This window comes from Quercus suber, unplaced genomic scaffold (genome assembly GCF_002906115.3).
Source record: "Quercus suber isolate HL8 unplaced genomic scaffold, Cork oak 2.0 scaffold_91, whole genome shotgun sequence".
NCBI classification, from domain to species: domain Eukaryota; kingdom Viridiplantae; phylum Streptophyta; class Magnoliopsida; order Fagales; family Fagaceae; genus Quercus; species Quercus suber.
Genome location: NW_027069556.1, coordinates 1,445,481 through 1,470,726, shown reverse-complemented (window position 1 = coordinate 1,470,726; position 25,246 = coordinate 1,445,481). Strand labels below are relative to the sequence as shown.

At 35.4% G+C, this 25,246-nt stretch overlaps 1 pseudogene; it reads left to right on the top strand.

The window, feature by feature from the left end:
- The first annotated feature begins 4,839 nt into the window (after positions 1-4,839).
- LOC111991605 (G-type lectin S-receptor-like serine/threonine-protein kinase At4g03230) lies at positions 4,840-25,011 on the top strand (annotated as a pseudogene).
- Positions 25,012-25,246: the final 235 nt, after the last annotated feature.

The window sequence follows — 25,246 nt, the reverse complement described above, 5'->3', positions numbered from 1 at the left end:
ATGACCGTTAGTGCCTGTTTCAAAGAAACAATGTAAGAGGGCACCAAGCATCCCTAGGGAGCCTCCGATGCTTAAGTCAGTTTATCTCCTTGAGAAACAGAGTAATGTAAGAGACAAACTGAGCATAGAGTGTATGTGTATGTGTACCCCCCCCCCTGCTTTTACTTGTTGTTGTTTGCCTTTATATAGCATGTCTGTGAATAAATGCTTGGGGCATTTATTGTGCCAGATGTTGGAGCTTTGATTATCCTGTTGAATGCCATTATATCCTCGTATAAAGTCTTGTAACATTTTTACAACGGTCAGCTTAGTTGTCTGAGGCTATTTGTTGAAGTCCGTAACGTTCAAACCTTGTTAAGGAAAGGATTTAAGACCAAGTCATTAATGTGTGTAACGGCCATCAATACTATTGACGACTTATTATACTGATGGTCTGTAATCTTATAGTCAACCAAATTCACTGAAGGTCTGCTAATCAAATGTGGCTCTTTAGTTGCCCCCTTATTCCTTAGTCGTTACTTCTTTGATACGAGTAAAGGAATAACTCTGGCGGTTTTTTATTGTTTTTCCTCTTCCCGAAATTTTCGTCCCATCACATTAATGGAGACGTGATTTTTTGTCAAGTACGAGCCACCTGTAGGTTATGCCTTGGTTGTGCGTGTGAGGGGTTTTATGTGTTTTGAGCTTTTTGGCGCCATAAACCAAGCTTTCCTTTTTAGAGAAAAAAAACTCTTCATCTGCTTCCTTCCTCTCTCTGCGCCAATTTCATATTTGAGGTCTAAAGTATCAAAACTCCTTGCTTCTCAAAATCTCAGTAAGATTCTTCTTCTTAGAACTCCATTTATGGTTGATTTGTCTTTAGTTTAGCGTGAGTGTCCTTCTGTTTCCTTCTTCTTTGCTAGATTGGGAGTTTTTCTTGAGAAGACTGGTGGAAAACGCCCTTGAGTTGGGTTGTTTCTTCCCCGTGATTGTGCTACTTTTAGGCCTGTGCTTCTTGATTTTTACCCCTTGATCTCTTATTGCGTAGAGATGGGTGATAGAGAAATTGAGGCTAGGGTTAGTGAGTCTGAGTCTTGTTCCTCTTCTAGTAGTGACTCTGTTTTTGAAATTACTCCGGTGAAGCCATCCTCTTCTTTGAAAACTTCAGTTTCTTCTAAACTTCTCAAGTCCTCGACTCTTTCTTCGTGTACTTGCTTTTCTCTGCGAGCTTCTTCATCCTCGTCTGTGATTCCATTCCATGTTCTTTTTATGCAATGTTTCTTAGACGACAAGGATTTGGAATCTATTAGGGGGAGATTTCAAATTCCTGATGAGGCCATCTCTATATTGCCTTATACCAGTGAGAAAGCATGTAGCTTTGCTCACGAGGAGGTGAGCTNGTTAGGAAGCATTTGGGAGGACCTAGCTACCTCCGTTGGCCAAGCCCATAGCGTCATCATTAACGAAAAGCTAAGGGACCTCTTTGCTATACCTTCTCACGAGCTTGTTAGTCGTCATATCCACAAGTTGATGCAGGTACGTTATTTATTTTTCCTTTAGCGCTTCCTTGGATTTCATTCTGCAGAGATGTGAGATTCGGCTATGTCTTTATCTTCCAAGTCCTTAGTGAGTCCTTTCGACTGACGACTGATTACCTTAGTATTAAGGAAAAAGTGGTCGTCACTTAATTTAAGGTCGAGTCTGCCGAGGATGAAAGCTCACGTCTGAGGAAGGACTTGGTGGAAGCTATAGACCAAGCCGTGAAATCCAAGAAGAAGGCAGATGAGCTCAAGAAGGCCTTAAAGGTTGAGAAGAAGCTCATTGCTTAGAAGGATGATGAACTCGAAGCTGCTCTCCTTCGGATTGTTGAGGCCAGAGACGGGGTGATCGCTTAGTTCCAAGAGTCTGAGCATTACTCTGACCTTCTATTCCCCAGTACTTCAAGGGATTTAAGCTCCTCCATAGGTGGATGCTGAAGCACCAGGGTGAAGTCATTGACCTCTCAACTTCGGATTTTGAAACCGTTGACACAAAGTTAATTGCTGATGAAGCCAAGGAGGAGGAGAAATGAGTTACTGAAGAGGTTGCTTCTGTTCTTGCTGATATTGAAGCTAAAGTTAAAGTTGAAACTGCTGCTGTTGGGCAGAGATTGCTACTATTGTATGAGGTGAGGCTACTAACGAGGGTGTTGACAGACAGACCATCATTGCATTTACAGATCATCCTTCAAAGCAAGCTTAGTTTTTTTTTTTCCCCCAAAGTTATGAACAATGGGTGCCTCCTGTTTTGAGGCTTTTATTTCCAAATAGTGATTGCCTTCATATTTTGAGGCTTATTTTGCTTGAAAACGACGACTGCCTCTTTGTTTGAAGCTTTTAAATTTCGTGCTTTGTTTGTTATCATGATTTTTTGCTCTACTGTCTGAATTAAAGCATTCTGTTTAAACTTTGGTATCATTCCCTTAGGAATTTTACAGCTTTGAAGTTTGTTATGTGATCAATAGAGTTTGTCACATTGTTATGTTGCAAATAAGTTGTCAAAGCTTTATAGAGGGAATGTAAGTTGACTATGTTTAAGCTCACCAATAGAGTTGGAATGATGTATATTGAGCTTTAAGCTTGTCAATAAAAGACATAGTTCAAGCTTGTTCGTGAAGTTTAGCTTACCAACTGAGTTTGTACCATTAACTGTGGTGAAAACATGTTGTTGAAGCTTCGTAAAGATATTGTGAACTTATGCTCGTCAGTGAAGTTTGAAGTTTTGAGGCGATGTAAACTGACTATTGAAGATTTGACAGTAGAGTTCGTATCATTGCGTTGATTTAAAATGGCTACTAAAGATTTGCTATTTCACAATAGGGTTTGAATTTCAAAGTTGATCTTGGCAATAGAGTTTGTATCACAGATTGCCAACTTGAGTTGATACTTGTCAGTGGAATCTATTTTGATGTAGTTGACTGCTTGAGCTTATGCTCATCAATAGAATCTATATCGTTGGTCCGGTGTAGATTGACTACCTGAGCTTATGCTCGTCTGCAGAATCTGTATCGACGATTTGATGTAGATTGACTACCTGAGCTTATGCTCATCAGTATAATCTGTATCAACGATTTGATGTAAATTGATTACCAGAGCTTATGCTCATCAGTAGAATCTGTATCATAGACTTGCTACTAAAGCTTTGTGCTATCCTAGGAGCTTATATTATTTTTGAACAATCAAGTATTTGAGTAGCTTGGAAGTTCTTTTATTTCATTCACCTTAATAAGGGAATTGCAGGGGGAATAATCTTGAATAAAAATAAATGCTCAAAAGAAATGCATAAATAAAATGTCTGCTTATCTAATACTTCGACATCCTTTGGTGGTATCAAGCCATTCTTTGAGCTGCCTCGTCTCTGACTTCAGGTAGGTAGTCCAAGTTTAGCTTTAGTGTTGAGGGCCTCGTCATAATGAGTTCGTCTTAGACGTGACAATCCAACTTCAACAGGAATCATAGCTTCGATACCAAAGACTAGCCTAAATGGAGTTTCTCTTGTTGGTGTTCTTGCAATGGTTTGATAGGCCCATAACACTCCGGGCAGTTCTACTGGCCATAGCCCCTTTACCCCTCAAGTTGAGCGTTGATGATTTTCAACAAAGTTTGATTTTTTTTCTAACGTGGCAGCAGTGCACCACCTCCTTAAAGGCTTCTACTTTTATATATAGTATTAGATTTGTTATTAGTGCATATCATATATTTTACTTTCTGTTAGTGTTTCTTTTAAATGTGATATGTAATCTTTTGATTTGAAATTTTACCCTTTTTGTTGTGAAGGCAATAACCAGTGATAGAACATCATATTATTTTTCATCTACTCAAATTGTAAATCACAACAACAAAAGGTATGTAAGCTTCTGCCTAGAATGAACATTGTAAATTGCTTCAAATGGGCAATAATTTGCTTTGTTGGCAGATTAAGAAATATATATATATATATATATATAGACACACACACACACATACCTTGGTTGACCAGCTTAAATCTTAATGAAATTTGTATATTCCTTTTTGTGTGGGTTATTCCTTAAAATCCAAAGCGAAAAGGTTCATTTAAGTTAACTAAATTTCCCTCAACCTGATTAAAAATGCATTTAATTTGATTAAAAAAAATATTTAGCATTTCTAAGAACTTTCCCGTGCATCGCACAGATTAGCGACTAATTTGTTCTATACCTTAACTGACACCGTACGGTAACGGCCGATAACATTTCCCTTACTATATTATAAGTTTACAATAACGCGTATGGCTAGTTTTATATTTGTGTTAGTTTTGAACTGGAAAATGCAGCCTTGCGGAAATTACAATGGGCTGAATATTTATTATTGACCCTTATCGATCCCAGAGTCCTCACAAAGTTCTAAAATGCTAACGGACATAGGCAGGGCGGCTCCATAAATTCAATTAAATTATTATTTAGTGGGCTGTTTTAATATTTAAATATCAATTAAATTCAATTTATTCAATTTTCTATATTATATACATTTTTTCTATTTTAAAACTGTTCTTCAAGTGTTTTGAGATTTAAAATTTTTAATTAAGTTTTTTTTCACAAGTTAAGAAAATTTTGTCAATAATTATTTTGGTACACTCATAATATTTTTGGGGGGGGGGGGGGCGGTAAAATAGGTTATAGTTTCAATTGTGTTGAATTTTTATTATTGGCTCAATATTTTGGATCTTCTTGGAGGTATAGAAAAAAAAAAGGCAAAACCAACCTATATTTTTTTCATTTAAAAAATCAATTACTATTTTAAAAGAAAAGAAAAAAATGATATATTCTTATTCTTAATCATTATGGTCAGTAAAAGAAAAGAAAAAATGAGAACAAGCACCAATAGTGGAAGATCGTCTGCTAACTGCATGCTGTCTTCCATATTGATCTTGTACATGCCACTGTTGTGTTCCTTTTATGCATATTGCGAAGCTAGAGATACGCTGAGGCAAGGAGAGTGGATTAGCGACAATGGAGAAACTCTGGTTTCGGCTGGAGGGATGTTTGAATTTGGATTCTTTAGTCCTACTGGAAGCTCTGGCAACAAAAGATATGTTGGAATATGGTACCACGAGTAGGATAACAGAACAGTTGTAAGGGTTGCCAACCGAGATAGACCAATTATCAATGCCAATGGAGTTTTCAACCTTACAGAAGATGGCGAGCTCAAGGTATTGGATACGACTGGAAAGGTATATTTTTCTACGAATATTCGAAGCTTATGTCCGTGTAACCGGTCCGTGACTCTCACAAATTCGGGAAACTTGGTTTACGGAGATTATGGAGTGCTGCTGAAGAATATTCTGTGGGATAGCTTTAACACTTCAACTGATACACTTCTTCCAGCCAGGGTTGTGCATGAAAACATGGTTTTGACTTCTTGGAGAGGCTCTGATGACCCTGCAATAGGGGGCTTTAGGCTTTATCTAGGTCCAGATGGTTCCGGGACCATTTACAACGATTATAATATTTACTGTAATCACTTTAGTTCAGACGAAATGGATAATAAATTACGAAATCATTCGAGGGATTTTAGAGCAAGGTTTGTGATGGGTTTTAGTGGGAAGCGTGAGTATTGGAGATGGGGTGTGCAAGGTATGAATTGGTCCTTGATAATGGCAGAGCCTGGTAACAAATGTGCTTTGAATAATTATTGTGGAAACTATGGTGTTTGCAATCCAAACAATAAATTGGAGTGCAAGTGTTTGCCTGGGTTCAAGCCCAATGCACCAGAGAAGTGGCATTCTGGAGATTTTCCAAATGGGTGCGACAGAAACTCGACACTATGTGGCGAAAACGATGTGTTTTTTCCCGTAAACATGTTGAGTGGGGACAATACCTTAAAGACAGTTTCGGTCGTAGACGAATCGGCTTGCAAAAAGGAGTGTCTTAAAAGCTGCGATTGCAAGGCTTGTTCCTATGACAATGACACTAATGATTGCTATATTTTGACGCAAGATCCATTTGATCTTCGAGAGTATGCCGATGGTTATCTTACCGTTTTCGTCCGTGTGGCAATATCTGATATAGGTACGAATCCTTTTCACATGAGTTTGCTTGCTTTTACTGAGTTTTTAAAATTGCAACCACCTACTATTTTATTGCAAAGCTTCCGTTATTTTATATAGTAGAGATATGTAGAGATAATTTTTTGATCTTGATTCTTCATTAATTTCATTTTTTAGTTATGAACATCTTTTTTATTTTTTTGGAGAAAATTATGAACATCTAAATTAAAGTAGGTGAATATATATTAAAAAAAAAGTTATATATAAAGTTAAAACCACCCCAAGATGAATGTGTAAAATCAATTTATTCATATATATAATATTGTCAACAAAATTAGGAGTAAAAAATAAATAAGAAAAAAATTATTATGTGGCAAATGAATTGGCGTAATAGGAGTCTAACAACGTTAAATACTACGATTCGAATTTTATATGTTAGGTTCTAAAGATTTAGAATTTTATGTATTTAGAACTCTAATGTGTAATGTTGGCAAATCATGATCAAAACAATATGTTTAGTCTTGTTTAGGCTTGCTCAAAGTTGGGTTTTTTTATTTAAAGTTGGAATTGAGTAGCTGCAGAAGTATTAGTGACTTTCGGCCTGGTTCGATCGATCAGAAATTAGACTCGATCGATCGAAAGTCACTTATCAGCAAAATCAGCAAACGTAAAAAGACCATAACTTATTCGTTTGAAGCCCAAATCGCGAGCTGTTTTTTCTAGTATTTAAAGGACATCATAAGCTAACCCTAGAGAGGGTTTTCAAAGCTTTTTAGAGAGATTAGAGTGCCTCTTGTGCCTCTTGTGCCTCTTTGGTATTTTAGGGTTTTGTACCCAAACCTTTCTAAGGTTGTTGCTCATATTGTTGTTTTGTGTAAATATCTTGTAAGATCTTTAAGGAGCTTTCCTTTACACAAAGCTTAGGGTTTTCAAGGTAGAGATATTATCAAAACCTTGATGATTATTCAGTTGCAAATTCAAGAACTTAAAGATACACAAGCGGGGGTGCCTGTACTTGATTGAAGAGTCCAAGAAAGAAGGAGTCCGTGGATTCGAAGTTTGCACGTGGTTGTGTTAGTAAGTTCTACTGGTGGGTAGTATTAGGAAGTCAAGCGGGGAGCTTGTAGTTCTTTTGTATGAACTTTGATTCTTTCGCATAGTGGATTCAGGTTTACCTTAAGGATAGCTAGGTCAAATCCTCCCCAGGTTTTTACCGTGTGGTTTCCTGGGTGATCATATCATTGTGTCTTTTATTATTCCGCTGCTTTATACTTTTGATATGATTATTTGATTGCTTTAACCTAGAATTGCATAATTTGACTAAGTAACAACTTGGCTAATTAATTAGGCTAACCAATCTGGTTGTTTTAAGAGGTCTAAATTTCCATCAAGTGGTATCAGAGCGGGTAGCTCTTTTCCTGTAGATCTTTTGATCTTTGAGCTGATCCTTGACCCCTGTTATCATGAATAATTTGAAGTGTCCTTCTGCTCATGCTTTTGCTGATTTTATTGATGCCTGTGATGTTTTGAATAAAAAGGACACTATTGTTTCTGTTGATTTTTTTGATGCTTTTGAAACTCTTCGTAAGGAATTATCTAAATCTTTGAAAATTGCTAAGAAATTTAAAAGAAGAGTTAAAATTGGCTAATCTTGAAAAAGAGGAATTGATTGTTAGATTAGATGAATCTAATAAAAAGAATGAATTTTTGAGAAATCAAATTTCCTCTCAAGATGAGAAGATGAAAAGCTTGGAACAAGAGTTAGTTGAGTCTAAAGTTAAACTTGAAAATTTGACTAGTTCTAAGCCTGCTGTTGATAACAGAAGTATTTCTGTTTCTCTTAAGCCTAAAACTGAGAAAGTTTATATTCCTCATTTCAAGAGGAATAATAAAGAAAAGGCTTATATTGCTAGGTTAGACAAAGGTAAAAGTTCTGATGTAGACGCTGAAGTTTCTAAACCTATGTCTAAACCTATTGTTAGAGAGCATAATAAATCTATTTTTGTACCTACTTGTCACGTTTGTAGTGTTGTTGGTCATATTAGACCAAACTGTTCTTTGTTGAGATAAAAACCAAAATCTGAGAATAGATTTGCTGTTAAGAATACTAATGTTCTTAAATTTGTTCATGTTTGTCACTTTTGTGGAGTCCATGGTCACATTCGTCCTAATTGTCATAAGTTGAAATTTAAGCATTCTGTATGTCAATCTAGGATATGTGATGATATTTCTCCTGCCATAAGTCCATATAAATTGTTTCATATTCTTTTGAAAAATTTGAACCTGTTGGCTTGTGAAAAGAATTTGCAGGATTTCAATCTTTCTCAGAAGATTGGTATAATCCCTCAAATACACTCTGTTTCACATGGATTTTCACCTACAAAGCCGAATACTCGTGCTAAATGGATGAGAAAAGATTCTCCAAGGTGAGTGTTGCTAACTTGTCCTTGATTTAATTCTTTTAATTATTTGTGGACATGTTTTGTTTTTGTTTTTGGTTGTTTTGTTTTTTTAGGTTGTTTTTTATTTTTAAAAAAAAAATCCAAAAACATTGAAAATTTTCAAAAAGACAAAAATATTTTATTTTGTGTCTTGTTTTATTTGTTTTGAGGATTTCATGAATTATGATACCTCTCTTTGATTTAGAATATGCTTGACATTGTGGAGAAACTTGAATAGTTTGTGCTAAGCTATTTTTGATTTTGTGACAGTATGTACTAGTTTGTACATGTACTCAAGGGTTAATTAAGAAATTGATATTTCTCGTTTGTGTACCCTCTATAGCTTAGTTAAGCATTGTCATGCATTGCTTTTGCACTGTTCATTTAGCATAATATGTGCTTTTTGTTTTTGGTCATAAAGTTTGTTAAAACCAAAAAGATTTTTGTGTTTTGTATTATAGATCTTGGATTTATAATCAAGGTTGGCTATATTATCTTTACATAACAAGTTTATGTACCTTGTTTAGCTTTGATGAGCTTATCTATTGCACTTGACTAGTTGAAACTTTGTAGTGTATGTTGTGTGGGAAAGATGTTTATGGTGTTTATCACTTTGTCTTAATCTTGAAGTCGCATGTTATTTGACTATTGGACTTGATCCTTTTGAGAAAGGCATAAATAACCATCTCACCACTGTTCACTAGCCAATCATGAACACCTTAGTGCATATCATAAGATTTTGTACTCGAGAAAGTGTAACACATGCACAAAAAGAACATAAGGTGTAGCCTCAGTTTAATTGCTTAATGCTTAAAATTTGGTGTGTACTATTGGGCTTGATGCCAATTCACATAATTAAGAGGCTAAATTCAAGAAACTTACATGATTGTAAGCTTATGTTCTAGGAAATGTGAGAGTTATATGATGTAACTCTTTAAGTAATAGTATCTTTTAAATTCTATGTGATGAATTTTGTAGACTTTGTGATTGATTGCTATTCACATATCACCTCACATGTATCTCAAGTTTTTGCTAGTTGCACATACTACACAAGTTAATCTTTGCTAAACTTGGTACATTATATTGTGTGTGATTTTGTTGTAGCCATCCAAGATTAAAAGTTCCTTGATTTTAATGCAAAATGTGTATAATGTTTGCGCTTTGAGGACAAATTGATTGAAAGTCTTGATTTTGGAAGATCTTGGTTAAATTCAAGTGTTTTTGAAAAACTTTTCGTCTCATACTCATGCATTTTTTATAAAACAATGTGCTTTGAGGAGTTTCTGCATTAAAATGCTCTGTTTTTCAAAAATCTGATTTTTCCAGACTTTCAATCGATCGAACCTGTTTTTCGATCAATCGAAATTGCGATTAAAATTTTTGGTTTGAGTCTGCCTAACTCGATTGATGTTCGATCGATTCTCGATCGATCGAAACTGAAAAATTTTCAGTTTCTATGTTTTTGACTAATATTTTTTTCATGCATTATTTGTGTTTAGGATTCACATGCATTGCATTGTTTTTGTATCTATCTTACAGTTTTGTAGTCATATCTCTCATTGTTTTCACACATAACATGCATACACTTTGCTATATTGGGTACTCAACTTGATTTAAAAATTGATTGATTAATTTTTGAGTTTTGTACATTCTAGTATATGTTATTTCTTATGTGTGAACTGTAGAAAATATTTTTCTTAAGAGATATGATGGATAATCAATGTGCAAATATTTTCTCTACTCATGCAATTGTTTATAGGTCACATAGTGTCATGTTTGCATTTATTGAAAGAGAGAATATTTTTCTTCATGTGTATCCTCACCTTAGTTTTTAACTTTGGTTTGTATGTTTTTAACTTTGATCCTGCTGGTGAGGATGTTCCTGATCCTATTGGTGATGCTGCTGCTGCTGCTGATTCCCCTCCCTCCCCCTCCTTTATTTTTCCCCAAAACTATTTTTCCCAAAACTTGTTTTGTTTTTCCTATTTTTATAGGGGGAGAAAAGTTTTTTTTTTTTAACTTTGTGGTTCTTAGGGAGAGTTGTTGCTCTTCAAAGGGGGAGTTGTCTCTATTTTCTCTTACTCTGTTGCGTATATTTTCTGTCTACCTTCTGATTAGGTAGTCTTTGTCAATACGTGACAAAAAGGGAGAGACATAGATAACCTGTTTGTTTTGTTTAGGGGGAGAATATAAAAAACTTTTTGATGTATCTAACTTAGGGGGAGAGTTAGAATTTATTTTGATTTTTATGTTTCTTGTTCATTGCTCATTGATTTATATTTATGAGTTATTCATGATATATGTCTTTGTTTTGTGTTTTGTGAAGTCAAGAATTTAATTTTGATTTACTTGTATTTTTTCCACACATGCGTTTATGTGTTTTGTTTAATGTTTCAGGAAATATACAGGTTGATTCAATTGAGCTGCTGTCTACACTTGCAACTGATGGATAGTAGTTAGGTTGGATTTGTTGCTATGAGCATTATTTTTGTAATGGGCTTTTACTTTGAAAACTTTGAGGTTTTAGTTTGTGTTTTGTCACGGATCGCCAAAGGGAGAGTTTGTTAGGTTCTAAAGATTTATGATTTTATATATTTAGAACTCTAATGTGTAATGTTGGCAAACCATGATCAAAACAATATGTTTAGTCTTGTTTAGGCTTGCTCAAAGTTGGGTTTTTTTTATGTAAAGTTGGAATTGAGTAGCTGCAGAAGTATTAGTGACTTTCGACCTGGTTCGATCGATCAGAAATTAGACTCGATCGATCGAAAGTCACTTATCAGCAAAATCAGCAAACGTAAAAAGGCCATAACTTATTCGTTTGAAGCCCAAATCGCGAGCCGCTTTTTCTAGTATTTAAAGGACATCATAAGCTAACCCTAGAGAGGGTTTTCAGAGCTTTTTAGAGAGATTAGAGTGCCTCTTGTGCCTCTTTGGTATTTTAGGGTTTTGTACCCAAACCTCTCTAAGGTTGTTGCTCATATTGTTATTTTGTGTAAATCTCTTGTGAGATCTTTGAGGAGCTTTCCTTTACACAAAGTTTAGGGTTTTCAAGGTGGAGATATTATCAAAACCTTGATGATCATTCAGTTGCAGATTCAAGAACTTAAAGATACACAAGCGGGGGTGCTTGTACTTGATTGAAGAGTCCAAGAAAGAAGGAGTCCGTGGATTCGGAGTTTGCACGTGGTCGTGTTAGTAAGTTCTACTGGTGGGTAGCATTAGAAAGTCAAGCAGGGAGCTTGTAGTCCTTTTGTATGAACTTCGATTCTTTCGCATAGTGGATTCAGGTTTACCTTGAGGATAGTTAGGTCAAATCCTCCCCAGGTTTTTACCATGTGATTTCCTGGGAGATCATATCATTGTGTCTTTTATTATTCCGCTGCTTTATACTTTTAATATGATTATTTGATTGCTTTAACCTAGAATTGCATAATTTGACTAAGTAACAACTTGGCTAATTAACTAGGCTAACCAATCTGGTTGTTTTAAGGGCTCTAAATTTCCATCATTATATATTATGTAGATATAGATATAAATTGGTGTATTTTAGAGTTCAACTACAAACTTGACTATAGCCAATTAGCCATAAGCCAATGACTACAACACTTAATAAAAAAATTAACATGATTACATATTTTGAAAATTTTAATCATTGAATTGCATGCTCTTTATGTTCTTAACACACATGCATGTCAAATTTTGTGTCAATCAGATATTATTTACCATTCAATTTATAAACTTATTTCTTATGCATAATTTTATACTAAAAAACTTAAAATTTAAACATTTAATTTTTAGTATAACTATTAATATTTGATTTTCTAGAAATTTTGCAGGTATAGAAGATATAAGAAGAAAATGTTAGTTAGCAGTATATTTTTTCAAAATTCATATGCAATAAAAATATACTAAATAGAGTTGTAGCCATTGGATGCAACCAAGTTAGTAATCAAACTTGTCATTTAGAAATTACATAATGGAATATTTTAGGAACGGCAAAGTTTGGCTACACCTCTAAATAAAATAATAATAACACAGCTACATATTTTGAGAATGACAAAGTTTGGCTACAATTTGAAACCTAAGGCTATAAGTTCCATTAAAAAAATTAATATAACTACTTATTTTGAAAATGTAATCATTGAATTGCATGTTCTTTATATTCTTAAACCAAGAGTAAAAAACTTGTAATTTAAACAATTAATTGATGACATAGCTATTAATCTTTAATCTTCTAAAAAAAATTTGCAAGCATGGAGAATATCAGAAAAAAATATAATCCAATAATGGATGTATCAAAATTCACATCCAAAAAAGATATTAAGTGAAGTAGTAGACTTAAGTTAAAACCAAATTTATAGCCAAACTTTGTCCTTAATTTTGAAAATCTAATCATTGGATTATAATTGCATGTTTTTTTTATTTTTAACACAAGTAAAATTTTGTGTTCATCAAATTTTATTTATTATTCGATCCTAAACTTATTTTTTATTCATAATTTTAGAGTACAAAAACTAAAAATTTAAACATTTGATTGTTGACATAGCTCTTTAGTAAATTTTGCAAGCATGAAAGATATAAGAAGAAATGTAATCCAATAGTGGATTTATGAAAATTCACATCCAATAAGAAATAATATTGAGTGAAGTTGTAGCTAAACTTTGTCTTTTTAGGAATCAAAAAACTTTGTTAGGGTTTAAGTGAGAAAGTAACAATAGAGGATATTTGCTTATTTCCAAAAATTTAGGGAGATATTGATTGATTTTAAAGTTTAGAGTGTGAAGTAGACCAAACTAAAAGAGAAAATTTTTTTTTTTTCCCCATAAAAGAAAGTTAGAAAACTATCTTTCGGGCCTTGCCTAATGACAAATTGTTGAAGAGACAGCCACACTCTGTGGATGTTCTGAAGAAATAATGATGGTAGTACTGAGTGCAAAACAACCTTTATAATGAATTTCACAAAAGCTTGTTTCTATCTAAATTTTGTCAAGATGAGTTGATAATTGAATACAATGACATTGTCTTTAATCTTTATATGATAATCTTTTGGATAATTTTTAGTTATTTTCAAAGTATAGTGAAATGGTATCCCCTCCTCTCGTATTTATGGTGGACCTCACTATAAATTTAAAGAGTGAATTCCATCATAAATGTAAAAAGAGAAAGCATCATTTTTCGTGCTTCGAGAATATCTAAAAATTACTCTAATCTCTCATCCATCTGTTGATAAATTGTCAAATGTGTCAACAGATGGATTTGACATGTCACATAAAAAACATTTATGGATTTGATATACAGCTCAAAGCAGTACTGCAAAGCTAGACAAGTCACAAGTTTGAACTTTGAAGTTCATTGTTTGGAAATTTAGACCCTAGTTGATAGAATTTACAAGTTTTAAACCCAAGTTGTTAATTAGATTTATTATGAATAAAACTTGTTAAAACAAACAAACATCAATATCATGTCAAAATAATGAATGCAGCGGAAAAGTAAATAAGATAAGATATGATAACCCAAGAAAACCAATGAAACCAACCAGTTTCACAGTAAAAAAACCTAGGGGGAAACCTTCCCGAAAAGCAATCCACTATAGCAAAGAGAAGTTTCAGATCTAGTGCAAAACTTTTGTCCCTAGACTCTACAATCTCCGTAGATGAACTCACAGCAGAAATCTTCTACCGCTTCAGAACCTCTGAACTCTTTAATATATGAACGCCACCCTTTTTGTTGATGCACGAATCCCAGTACGTGACTAACCAATTGCGCGGATCCCAGTACGCGACTTCAATCACCAACTAGAAGAAGATGTTGGCTGCAAAGTTCTTCACTTCATCAACAATGAAGATCAAGAAGCACTTGGTTACAAAACTCTAAAGCGCAAAGATGCAGTGGCTTCTTTCAAAGAGAATAAGGCATCGGTTACCTTTTGCATATGTTCTCCTTGTATTCTCTTATGTGACGGCCTCTAAAATAAGCCTTATATAGGTCTAGGGTTGTGAGAAAAGAAACCCTACACAAATACAAAAGCCTGGCCTAAAAATAAAAAATCTGAGTTTTCGTAACTTCGACAGATAGCAGGCGTCGAGGTTTAATGAATCTCAACAGATACAGCTATCGAGGAGGTGTCGAAAAGGTGTCGAGGGGACAGAAACTTTCTCGATCGATCGACCAACTATCGAGAAGCCATCGAGATTGCAATAAGAATCAGTTGAGGAGCTTGACAGATAGCCAGGTGTCGAGAAGTTATCAAGCTATCTGTCCACAGGTGTCGAGCTATTTGTCCAACTTTATTGAACACCTTTTCTTCACTTGTTTCTTGGTTCAATCTTCATGACTTTAATACTAGACTTGAACAACATGTTTCTTCAAGTATTAAACACAACTTAGATCTACCCAAATACAAGTAAAGTGCGTTTTGTCAAAGGCTTAGTCAATTTACATAAATAAGTGACATATATTCTTAACAAGTGAAAACACATATGTCCTAACATTCATCATGTTAAATAGGGCTAATTATAACTCGTATGTATTTAATGACTATTGACACTTGATACATTTGTAGAATTGACTGTACAAAGTTGTGAGCCTTGTGGCATAAACATGATCCCCTATCCATTGAGCACTGGACCAAGTTGTGGTGATCCTAATTACTTCAGTTTCAATTGCAATACTACCTCACGCCAGGTTAGTTTCATGGCACCAAGTGGCACATATCGAGTCAGTAGTATTGATCCAGATACACGAACCTTTTTAATCCAAGTCAATGACAAAGGAAATTTGCGGCTCAACTATTCGTTGCCATTTGATTTAACTAGTCCAAGAAACTTTAGTTCTGAACTTTCATCTGAAGTTACAGATGAGGTTGAGATTGCTTGGGAGCCACCACTGGAAACTATTTGTAATTCATCTGCAAATTGCTATGGTTGGTCACATTCGACTTGCAAATCCGCAAGAGATGGGAAGAGGAGGTGTCTTTGCACCTGTAGCTATCGATGGGATGGCGCAATGTTAAAATGTAGAAAAGGTTAGAATTCTATGTCGTTTGCCTTGTTGCGGAAGCAGTGATTTTTTTACTTTGCATTTCTTCCTTCTAAATTGTGATATTGGATGCTTTGTTTCTTAGGACTTTGCCTATTAACTTAGAGATTAAATTCTATAAAATATGTGGAATTGAGTTTTTTGAGAGATATATTGGAATGATAGTATTTCTTAAAATGATGTTTAATTGATGAATTCTTTGTTATTTGTGGGTCAAATACTTTTTATGTATGCAAGGCAGCTAGTGTATTCCATAAGTTTATTAGTATTATGAATAATAAATGTTCATTATATTTCAAAAATAAAAATTTAAATGTTTAAAAAGTTAAAAATTTCAATAAAGCAAAAATCATCTCATAACACATTATAAAATTAAACTCACTGGTCTTTCCATTACAAATATCATATAAATGCTCAATTTAAAGTCAATTTTTTAAAATAAAACTCACAGATTTTTCCTTACTCAATAATATATGACTTATTCAATTTTGGGTCCGTTTGGATAAGCTGTTTGTAAAAGTGCGTTTTTGAAAAAGTAGCGGTTTTAAAATGTGTGTTTTGAAAATGCAACTTCAGTGTTTGGCAAAATTTGTAGAAGTGTGATTTTCAATTGTTGTTTTAACTGGAAATTACCAAAAAGACCTATATACACCAACATTTTTAAATTCAATCTTATATATAAAATTAAAGTATTCCAATTTTTAAATTCAATCTTATATATAAAACTAAAGTATTCAGTTCTCCAAAAAAAAAAAAAATTAAAGTATTCCATTTATTAAAAAAAAAAACTACATGTAGAGGGTGAAGACACCACTTCACATGAAGTACTTCACCTAACAAAAATTCCCTATCACCTGCACACCTTTCACTTTACCAATTTCATTTTACTCTTACAGTCTTACTTCTGCACTTATCCTCCAGTAACACTAGCAACTATCCTCACTGATCAAACACTCATCCTTTTGTTCTCCATGATACTTTCCATTTGAGTCTTGAAGAAAAGAAAGAAGATGAATATGAGTGCTCTAGCTTATTGAGGATTTAGCAGGCTATGGTGAGAGTAAGAGAAGGGCGAAAACAAAATGGAATGTGAAGCAGAGGTGAAGGTATGATGGAGGAAAAAATGAGAAATATTTATCTGGGTTCTTTGTTCAAGTTTGATGGAGGTATTTGTGGTAAATTGTATTTTAAAAATGCATTTTACTGCCCCTCAGAATGGTGTTTTCAAATTCACTGGAAATAGTTTCGTTTTGAAATCATGTGTTTTAAAATCACAAACGTTAGAACATGCATAGCCAAACGGGCTGCAACTGGCGTTTTAAGTCCAAAACGCCCATTTTTATTTTTAAAATGCAGGGCCAAACGGACCCTTTATATGAAGGATAGTATATAGTGCGTGTGTGTGTGCGCGCGCACTAGCAATATGTCTAATTTGAGTTTCATACAATTTTATTTTGGTCCTAAAGGTTGGCCCCATAAAAAAGAGTTTTGGCTACGTCACTGCAAAGTTTGTATTTTGCACAACAATAACAATATAATTACACAATTGATGAAAACAACATCAATTGAATCTTGCTTATTATCATTTAAATCAATCATTTGCGCATGTTCACGATAACAAAATATGATTTAAGAGGCTTTTGTTCACATTCATTTTATTAAAGTATGACAAGTAATTTTTTTTTTTTCTTTCTTGTCTATTCTTTGCCATCAGAAAAGTGGATGACATTGCTTCTGATTATTGGAATAACTAGTGTGATTATTCTCTGTGCCATTAGCTCTATTTACAAATGGCGTAGAAACATAACCAAGAGACAAGGTAACTACCTTAGAAAATGCATGCTATGCACAATTTATAGTTTTTTGTTAATTTGAATATGAATACAAATATTTATAAGTTCTTCCATGTGATTAAGATGTGAACTAAATATAGAAGTATCTTTTGAATTTAGAAAAAATCAAAGAAATCGAGCACATAGCATGTTAAACAGTGAAAGACATGTCCAAGCCTTGATAGACTTAAGTGAGTTCAAAGAAGAGGATGAAAAAGGCATAGATGTGCCTTTTTTTTATTTGGAAAGCATACTAATTGCTACAAATAACTTCTCAAATGAAAACAAGCTTGGAGAAGGAGGTTATGGACCAGTTTACAAGGTAATTTCAGCAACATTTATTGGTCATTAATGTTCATGTCACGCAAATTGTTTTTGGTTAATGGTAATATTGTTCATTAATTGGAATTTTGGTCATAGGGTAAACTTCCAAATGGTCAAGAAATTGCAGTAAAGAGGCTTGCAAGTGTTTGAAGTCAAGGTTTACAAGAATTTAAGAACGAAGTGGTATTGATTGCAAGACTTCAACATCGAAACCTTGTTAGACTCTATGGATATTGCATAAAAGGGACTGAAAAAATTTTACTTTATGAGTACATGTCAAAAAAAAGTTTAGACTTCTTCATATTTGGTTAGGTTCTAAACCTACTCCCTAATATTTACTATCCATGTTATGTTCACATTGTTTCTTATTTTAGTAAACAATTGCTTATTATAGTTACTAAACCTGTTCTCTGAAATGAAAATTGTTAGGTTCTAAAGATTTAGGATTTTATGTATTTAGAACTCTAATTTGTATTGTTGGCAAACCATGATCAAAACAGGTTATTTAGTCTTGTTTAGACTTGCTCAAAGTTGAGTCTTTCATGTAAAGTTGGAATCGAGTGGCTGCAGATGCATTGGTGCATTTCAGCCTGGCTCGATCAATCGAAGGAAAGGCTCGATCGATCGAATCTCAGGCAGAATGTTTTTCTACAGAATATTCCAGCTCAGCCCTAACTCATTAAACGTTTTGGGTTTTCTGTTTTTACCCTACGTATATAAAGAAAAACCCTAGCCACGTTTTTAGGGTTGCTCCAGTTGTATTGTTGCTCATACATTGCTGTTTTGTGTAAATCTCTTGTGAAATCTAGAGGAGCTTTCCTTTACACAAAGCTTAGGGTTTTCAAGATAGAGATTACTTCAACTTCTTGATGATCAACTCAGTTGCTACCATTGAAGCTTAAAGAATATCAAGCGTGGGTGCTTGTACTTGATTGGAGAATCCAAGAAAGAAGGAGTCCGTGGATTCGGAGCTTGCACGTGGTCGTGTCAGTAAGTTCTACTGGTGGTTAGCATTAGGAAGTCGAGCGGGGAGCTTGTAAGTCCTTTTGTATGAACTTCGATTCTTTCATAGTGGATTCAGGTTTGCCTTGAGGATCGGTGGGTCAAATCCTCCCCAAGTTTTTACAGTGTGGTTTCCTGGGTGATCATATCATTGTGTCTTTAATTTTTTCGCTGCTTTATATTCTTGATATGATTGTTAGATTGTTTTAACCTAGAATTGCATAATTTGACTAAGTAACAACTTGGCTAATTAACTAGGCTAACAAATCTAGTTGTTTTAAGGGGTCTAAAACCGTTCAGAAATGAAAACTTGCAAGATCAAAAGCGAAGGTGCTTTTGGATTGGGAGATGCGTTTCAATATCATTTGGGGAACCGCTCAAGGGCTTCTTTATCTTCACCAGGACTCTAGATTAAGGAACATTCATAGAGATTTGAAAACCAGTAACATTCTTCTAGATCAGGAAATGAACCCCAAAATATCCTATTTTGGATTGGCAAGGATTGTTGGTCGCACACAAACTAAAGCAAACACAACAAAAATAGTTGGAACTTAGTATGTTTCTTACAAACAACGTGATTATTGTAGTTGGTTGTTTATATTATTACATATTATGGCATATCTTATCTACCAAAAAAACATTTCGAAAATCTTAAGTCCTAAAACATTATTTAGAGAATATGCACATAATTTCCTTGCTAATGTTATAATTTATTATGATCGCAATGCAGTGGCTATATCTTCCCTTAGTATTGAAAGTAGTATTACAGAAATTGAAGAAACAGAGGTTGAAGACTCAAAGCATATCGGCTAGTTTTGCAACGGCTATTTGTGAAGAGTTAGAACGTAGCATTTTACTTTAATGAGACACGACGTCGTTTTACATTTATACACGCATGTCACGTTAAACCTTTAAACCAGACGGTGTCGTTTTGATCAAAGGTTTTTCCCTCTTCACAGATTCAAGACATGCTATATTTCTTCTCTCTTGGGTTCAGTTGTGAATGAGAGTAGATATTTGTAGACATTTGTAGATATTTATCTGAGATGAACAGCTGTAATCTTCAGTCAGTTTTGGTAGGAGTTTGTTACAGGTTGTTAGATAGGAACCTTCTAGAAGCTTCCAGGGCGGTTACCATTTTTTGTAAGATATAAATAGAGGTTGTGTACGTAGTGTTCATTTATCAAGCTTGAATAGAAATCTTTTCTTGATTCATCATTTTTCTCTCTCTATTTTTCTCTCAATCCGCCATTGTTAAAGCTTCAAGCTTGTTATCTTTCATGGTATCAGAGCCTGAATCCATGGCTTCCACTACTCCAGCGAACACTAATCTTCCATCACCACAGATCACTACTCAAGCACCCTCACCATTATTGCTACTGTCTAATATGTCAAACTTGATGTCAATCAAGCTTGACTATACGAACTATATTCCTTGGAGGCACTAGTTGATTACAATACTGGAAGCTTACTCTCTAGTTGAACACATTGATGGTTCAACCTCACAATCTGGTCAATTTCTTCTTGATGCTCAAGGGCACTTGACCGCAAATGTGAATCCAGAGTTCCAAACCTGGAAAATCAAAGATAAGGCTCTCTTTTCTTTGATCAATTCAACACTCACACCACAAGTTTTCTCTCTCATGGTTGGAATTACCACCTCAAGAGAAGTGTGGAATACTTTAGAGCAGAGGTTTACATCAACTTCAAGGGCTAACATACTCAATATGAAATTGGAACTTCGAAGTCTCAAGAAAGGTTCAGATTCAGTGAACAACTTTCTGCAGAAGATTAAGATCGCTCGTGACAAACTTCTTGTAGTTGGAGTAGTGGTAGATAGTGAAGAACTCATTTGCATTGTTCTTCGAGGTCTACCTAAGGATTTAGCTCACTTTAGTTCAGCAATCCGTACTAGGAGTGAACCAATTACCTATGAACAGCTCTCAATTATGCTGCAGAGTGAAGAACAGGCCATGGCTAAGAATCTTGATAGCTTTTCACACTCTCTGGCCATGTTTGCTTGTGGAAATAAGGGATCCACTAGTTCTCATCTCCAGCCACACAACCATGGTGGTTTCAATGGTGGCTTTAATAAAGGAAGAGGAAGCAACAATGGTAATAGAGGTAGAGGTGGAGGAAGGTTTAACAACAGTCATGGTGGAGGCCAACACCAGTTTTTCAATTCTCATCCTCAACAGAATTGTAACTTACCTCAGAATTCTCACTTTGGAGGTTAATTTGGTGGTCAATCTGGTGGTCAGAACTTCAAAAATGATAGACCTAGCTATTAGATTTGTGGCAAAGTAGGTCACCAAGCTCTTGACTGTTATCATCGAATGGACTTTGTCTATCAAGGCAAGAATCCACCAACCAAACTAGCAGCAATGGCTTCAGCATCTAATGCAACCTTAACCAATTGTCAAGATCATTGGTTAGTTGACTCAGGCACTTCAGACCATCTCACTGCCAACTTGAACAACCTTTTTGTTCAGTCACAGTATAAAGGTTCAGAACAGATCACAGTTGGCAGTGGACAAGCCCTTCCTATTAACCATATTTGTAATACTTCCCTCTCTACTAAATACCATAAATTTCTGCTTAAAGATGTTCTTCATGTCCCTAGGATAGCCATGAACCTTCTATCTGTTCACCAGTTTTGCTTACATAATAAATGCTCCTGTCATTTTGATGCTAATCAACTCACTGTTCAAGATGTTCCTACGGGGAGAATCTTTTACAAGGGCTTGAGTGAGAATGGAGTTTACCAAATCTATCCACAGTTTTTCAACAGACCTCTTCCACACTCTACTTCATCCACACAGTTCAATTCCCCTTCAGCACAGAACAACTCATCTTCTACTTCTTTTCATGCACAGAAGTCACACAAGTGGTTGCTTTGGCACCATAGACTAGGTCATCCTAGAAATAATGTACTTCAAAGTGCCCTATCTTCCATTTCTTTTCCTGTTGATTGTAATAAACCTGTTTTTGATTCTGACAATCATTGTAAGCATTGCCTCAGTGGTAAAATGTATCAATTACCATTCAATAAATCTAATTTTGTTGCTTCTAAATCCCTTGAACTTGTTCATAGTGATGTATGGGGACCAGCACCTATTACATCCATTAATGATTTTAGATATTACCTAGTCTTTGTTAATGATTACTCTAAATTCTCTTGGCTATATTTGCTTAAACATAAGTCTGATGTGTTTCCTGTGTTTAAGTATTTTAAAGCTTTGGTTGAAAATCAACTTCACAGTACTCTCAAAATTTTAAGGACTGATGGAGGGGGTGAGTTCACCTCAACTGCCTTTCATCAGTTTTGCTCCAGTCATGGTATAATCCATCAAACTTCTTGCCCTCATACCCCACAATAGAATGGCATAGCTGAGAGGAAACATAGGCATCTTGTAGAGTGCTCACTTACTATGCTTTCTCATTCTTCATTACCCCTCTCTTATTGGTCTTATGTTGTGTCCACAGCTACACACATCATTAATAGACTTCCCACACCTTTACTTCATCACAAATCTTCCTAGGAGGTTTTATTTCAAACTAAACCTGACATACTTCATCTTAGAACTTTTGGCTGTTTTTGCTTCCCACTTCTCAGGCCATACAACAAACACAAGCTCCAACCTCATACTAAACCTTGTATTTTTCTTGGCTAACCTACCCATTCTAAAGGCTATATCTGTTTAGAACCTACCACTCATAAAATTTATCTCTCTAGACATGTGCTTTTCAATGAAACTGAATTTCTCTCTAAACCCTTATCCACTCCAGTCTCTAATCCTTCACTTTATTCTTGTCCACTCTCTGACTCTAATGCTCCTACTCTTTGGTTAGCATCTCTTTCCAATCTCTCTTCACTCAGTTCCTCTCATCTCCCTACATCAGCCCCTCTATCTGCTTCCACACCTCATCAGTCTACCTCACCTACTTCAATACCTAACCAGTCCATCTCCACAGACATCATACCTGACCCCATTTCTATTCCCACACCCTTACCTATACAATCCACCCAACCTGCTACTCAATCCAGTTCAAGTCCATTTGCTGACTTGACTGTACCAAATTCTATGCCTATTTCAAATGTTCATCCTATGACTACCAGACCCAAAGCTAGTATTTTCAGACCCAAAGCCTTTGGTACATCAAAAACCAAGGCTGCTTCCTTGGATTACACCATCACTGAGCCTCCATCATTTAAGGTTGCTGCTAAGTATATTCAATGGTGTACTACTATGGATGAAAAATTTGATGCTCTCACCAGGCAAGACACTTGGGTTTTAGTGCCTCCCTCACCAACTCAAAATGTAGTGGGTTGTAAATGGGTCTGCAAGTTAAAACACAACAGTGATGGCAACATCAACAGATACAAGGCTAGACTTGTGGCTAAGGGTTTTCATCAATAGTATGGTCTTGACTTTGATGAAACCTTCAGCCCTGTGATCAAGCCTTCTACTGTCAGAATTATCCTCTCTCTTGCTGTCCAATTCAATTGACCTCTCAGGCAGTTGGATGTTCGAAATGCTTTTCTTCATGGTGTCTTGAAGGAGGAAGTATACATGGTTCAGCCACAGGGTTATGTAGATCCTATCTTCCCCAATCATGTTTGTAGACTCCAGAAGTCCCTTTATGGTCTCAAACAAGCACCAAGGGCTTGGTTTGAGAGATTTTCTTCTCACCTCCTTCATTTGGGGTTCCTAGCCTCTTTGGCAGATTCCTCTCTTTTCATCTTGAGGCATGGGAAGTTTCTGGTGTATCTGCTGGTCTATGTTGATGACATAGTCCTTACTGGCAATTGCCCTTCCTTTTTGCAGTCCATTATCACTCAACTAAGCACTGAGTTTGAGCTCAAAGATCTTGGCCCCTTACGCTACTTCCTTGGGTTGCAAATTACGAGAACTTCTGCTGGTCTTTTTCTCAATCAATCCAAGTATGCCCATGATCTTCTTCAGAAACACAATATGCTTAATGCTAAGGCTGCTAAAACACCTTGTGCTCCCAATCTCAGGTTGGTTCCTGCCTCAGGGTCCTTTCTGGCTGATCCTCACACCTATAGAGGCATTGTTGGCTCTCTTCACTATTTAACCTTCACCAGACCAGATCTCAGCTTCGCAATTCATCAAGTTTGCCAATTTATGTCTGCTCCATGTGAGGCTTATTTGATTGCAGCCAAACGCATTTTGAGGTATGTGAGTGGCTCTCTCAATTTAGGGATTTTCTTCCAACATGGTCCTTTATCCCTCTCTGCCTTCTCAGATTCAGACTGGGCTGGGGATCCCTATAGTCGTCGCTCTACTACTGGGCTCTTGGTCTACCTTGGTTTAAACCCAATCACTTGGAGTGCTAAGAATCAAGAAACTGTTTCTCGTTCTTCAACAGAATCAGAGTATCGTGCTCTTGCCACCACTGCTATTGAGTTGGTTTGGATTCGTCAAGTTTTAAAAGATCTTGGTATCTTTCTTTCTTTTGCTCCAAAGCTCTGGTGTGATAATGTCTCTGCCCTTGCTATTGCCTCGAACCCAGTATTTCATGCTCGCACCAAGCATGTGGAGGTTGATTATCACTTTGTGCGTGAAAGAGTACTTCGCCGAGATCTTTAGGTTCGGTATGTGGCCACTGGTGACTAGCTTGCTGACATCTTTACGAAGAGTCTTCCTTCTTCACGTTTTCTCTGGTTACGTGACAAAACCATGGTGTCTCTGGACCCTTTGGTTTTGAGGGGGGATGAAAGTAGTATTACAGAAATTGAAGAAACAGAGGTTGAAGACTCAAAGCATAACGGCTAGTTTTGCAACGACTATTTGTGAAGAGTTAAAACGGAGCATTTTACTTTAATGAGTCACGACGTCGTTTTACATTTATACACGCGTGTCACATTAAAACTTTAAACCAGACGGTGTTGTTTTGATCAAAGGCTTTTCCCTCTTCACAGATTCAAGACGTGCTTTGTTTCTTCTCTCCTGGGTTCAGTTGTGAATGAGAGTAGATATTTGTAGACATTTGTAGATATTTATCTGAGATGAACAGCTGTAATCTTCAGTCAGTTTTGGTAGGAGTTTGTTACAGGTTGTTAGATAGGAACCTTCTAGAAGCTTCCAAGGTGGTTACCATTTTTTGTAAGATATAAATAGAGGTTGTGTACGTAGTGTTCATTTATCAAGTATGCTTCAAGCTTGTTATCTTTCAAGTATGCATTAGAATGAATTTTTTCAGTCAAATTTGATGTTTTTAGTTTTGCTGTTGTTCTACTTGAGATTATAAGTTGAAAAAAGAACACAAGTTTTTATCAATCAAAAGAAGCAACGAGCCTTCTAGGATATGTAAGAGTGCATTGATTCAGCCAAGTTATTTATTTATTGTTGAAAAGCTAATTTTTATTTATTTATTTATTTATTTTAGTTGGCATGTTTGACAAACAATTTTGAAAACAAGACTTGGACTCAACTCATCAGTTCGATAAAAATAATGAATTGAGTTTTAAATTAGCCAAACCCAAGCAACTTGATTTTTTTATAGCTAAATAATATGAAAAAAGGCATCTATGAGTTAAGAGTCATAGAAATTCAATAG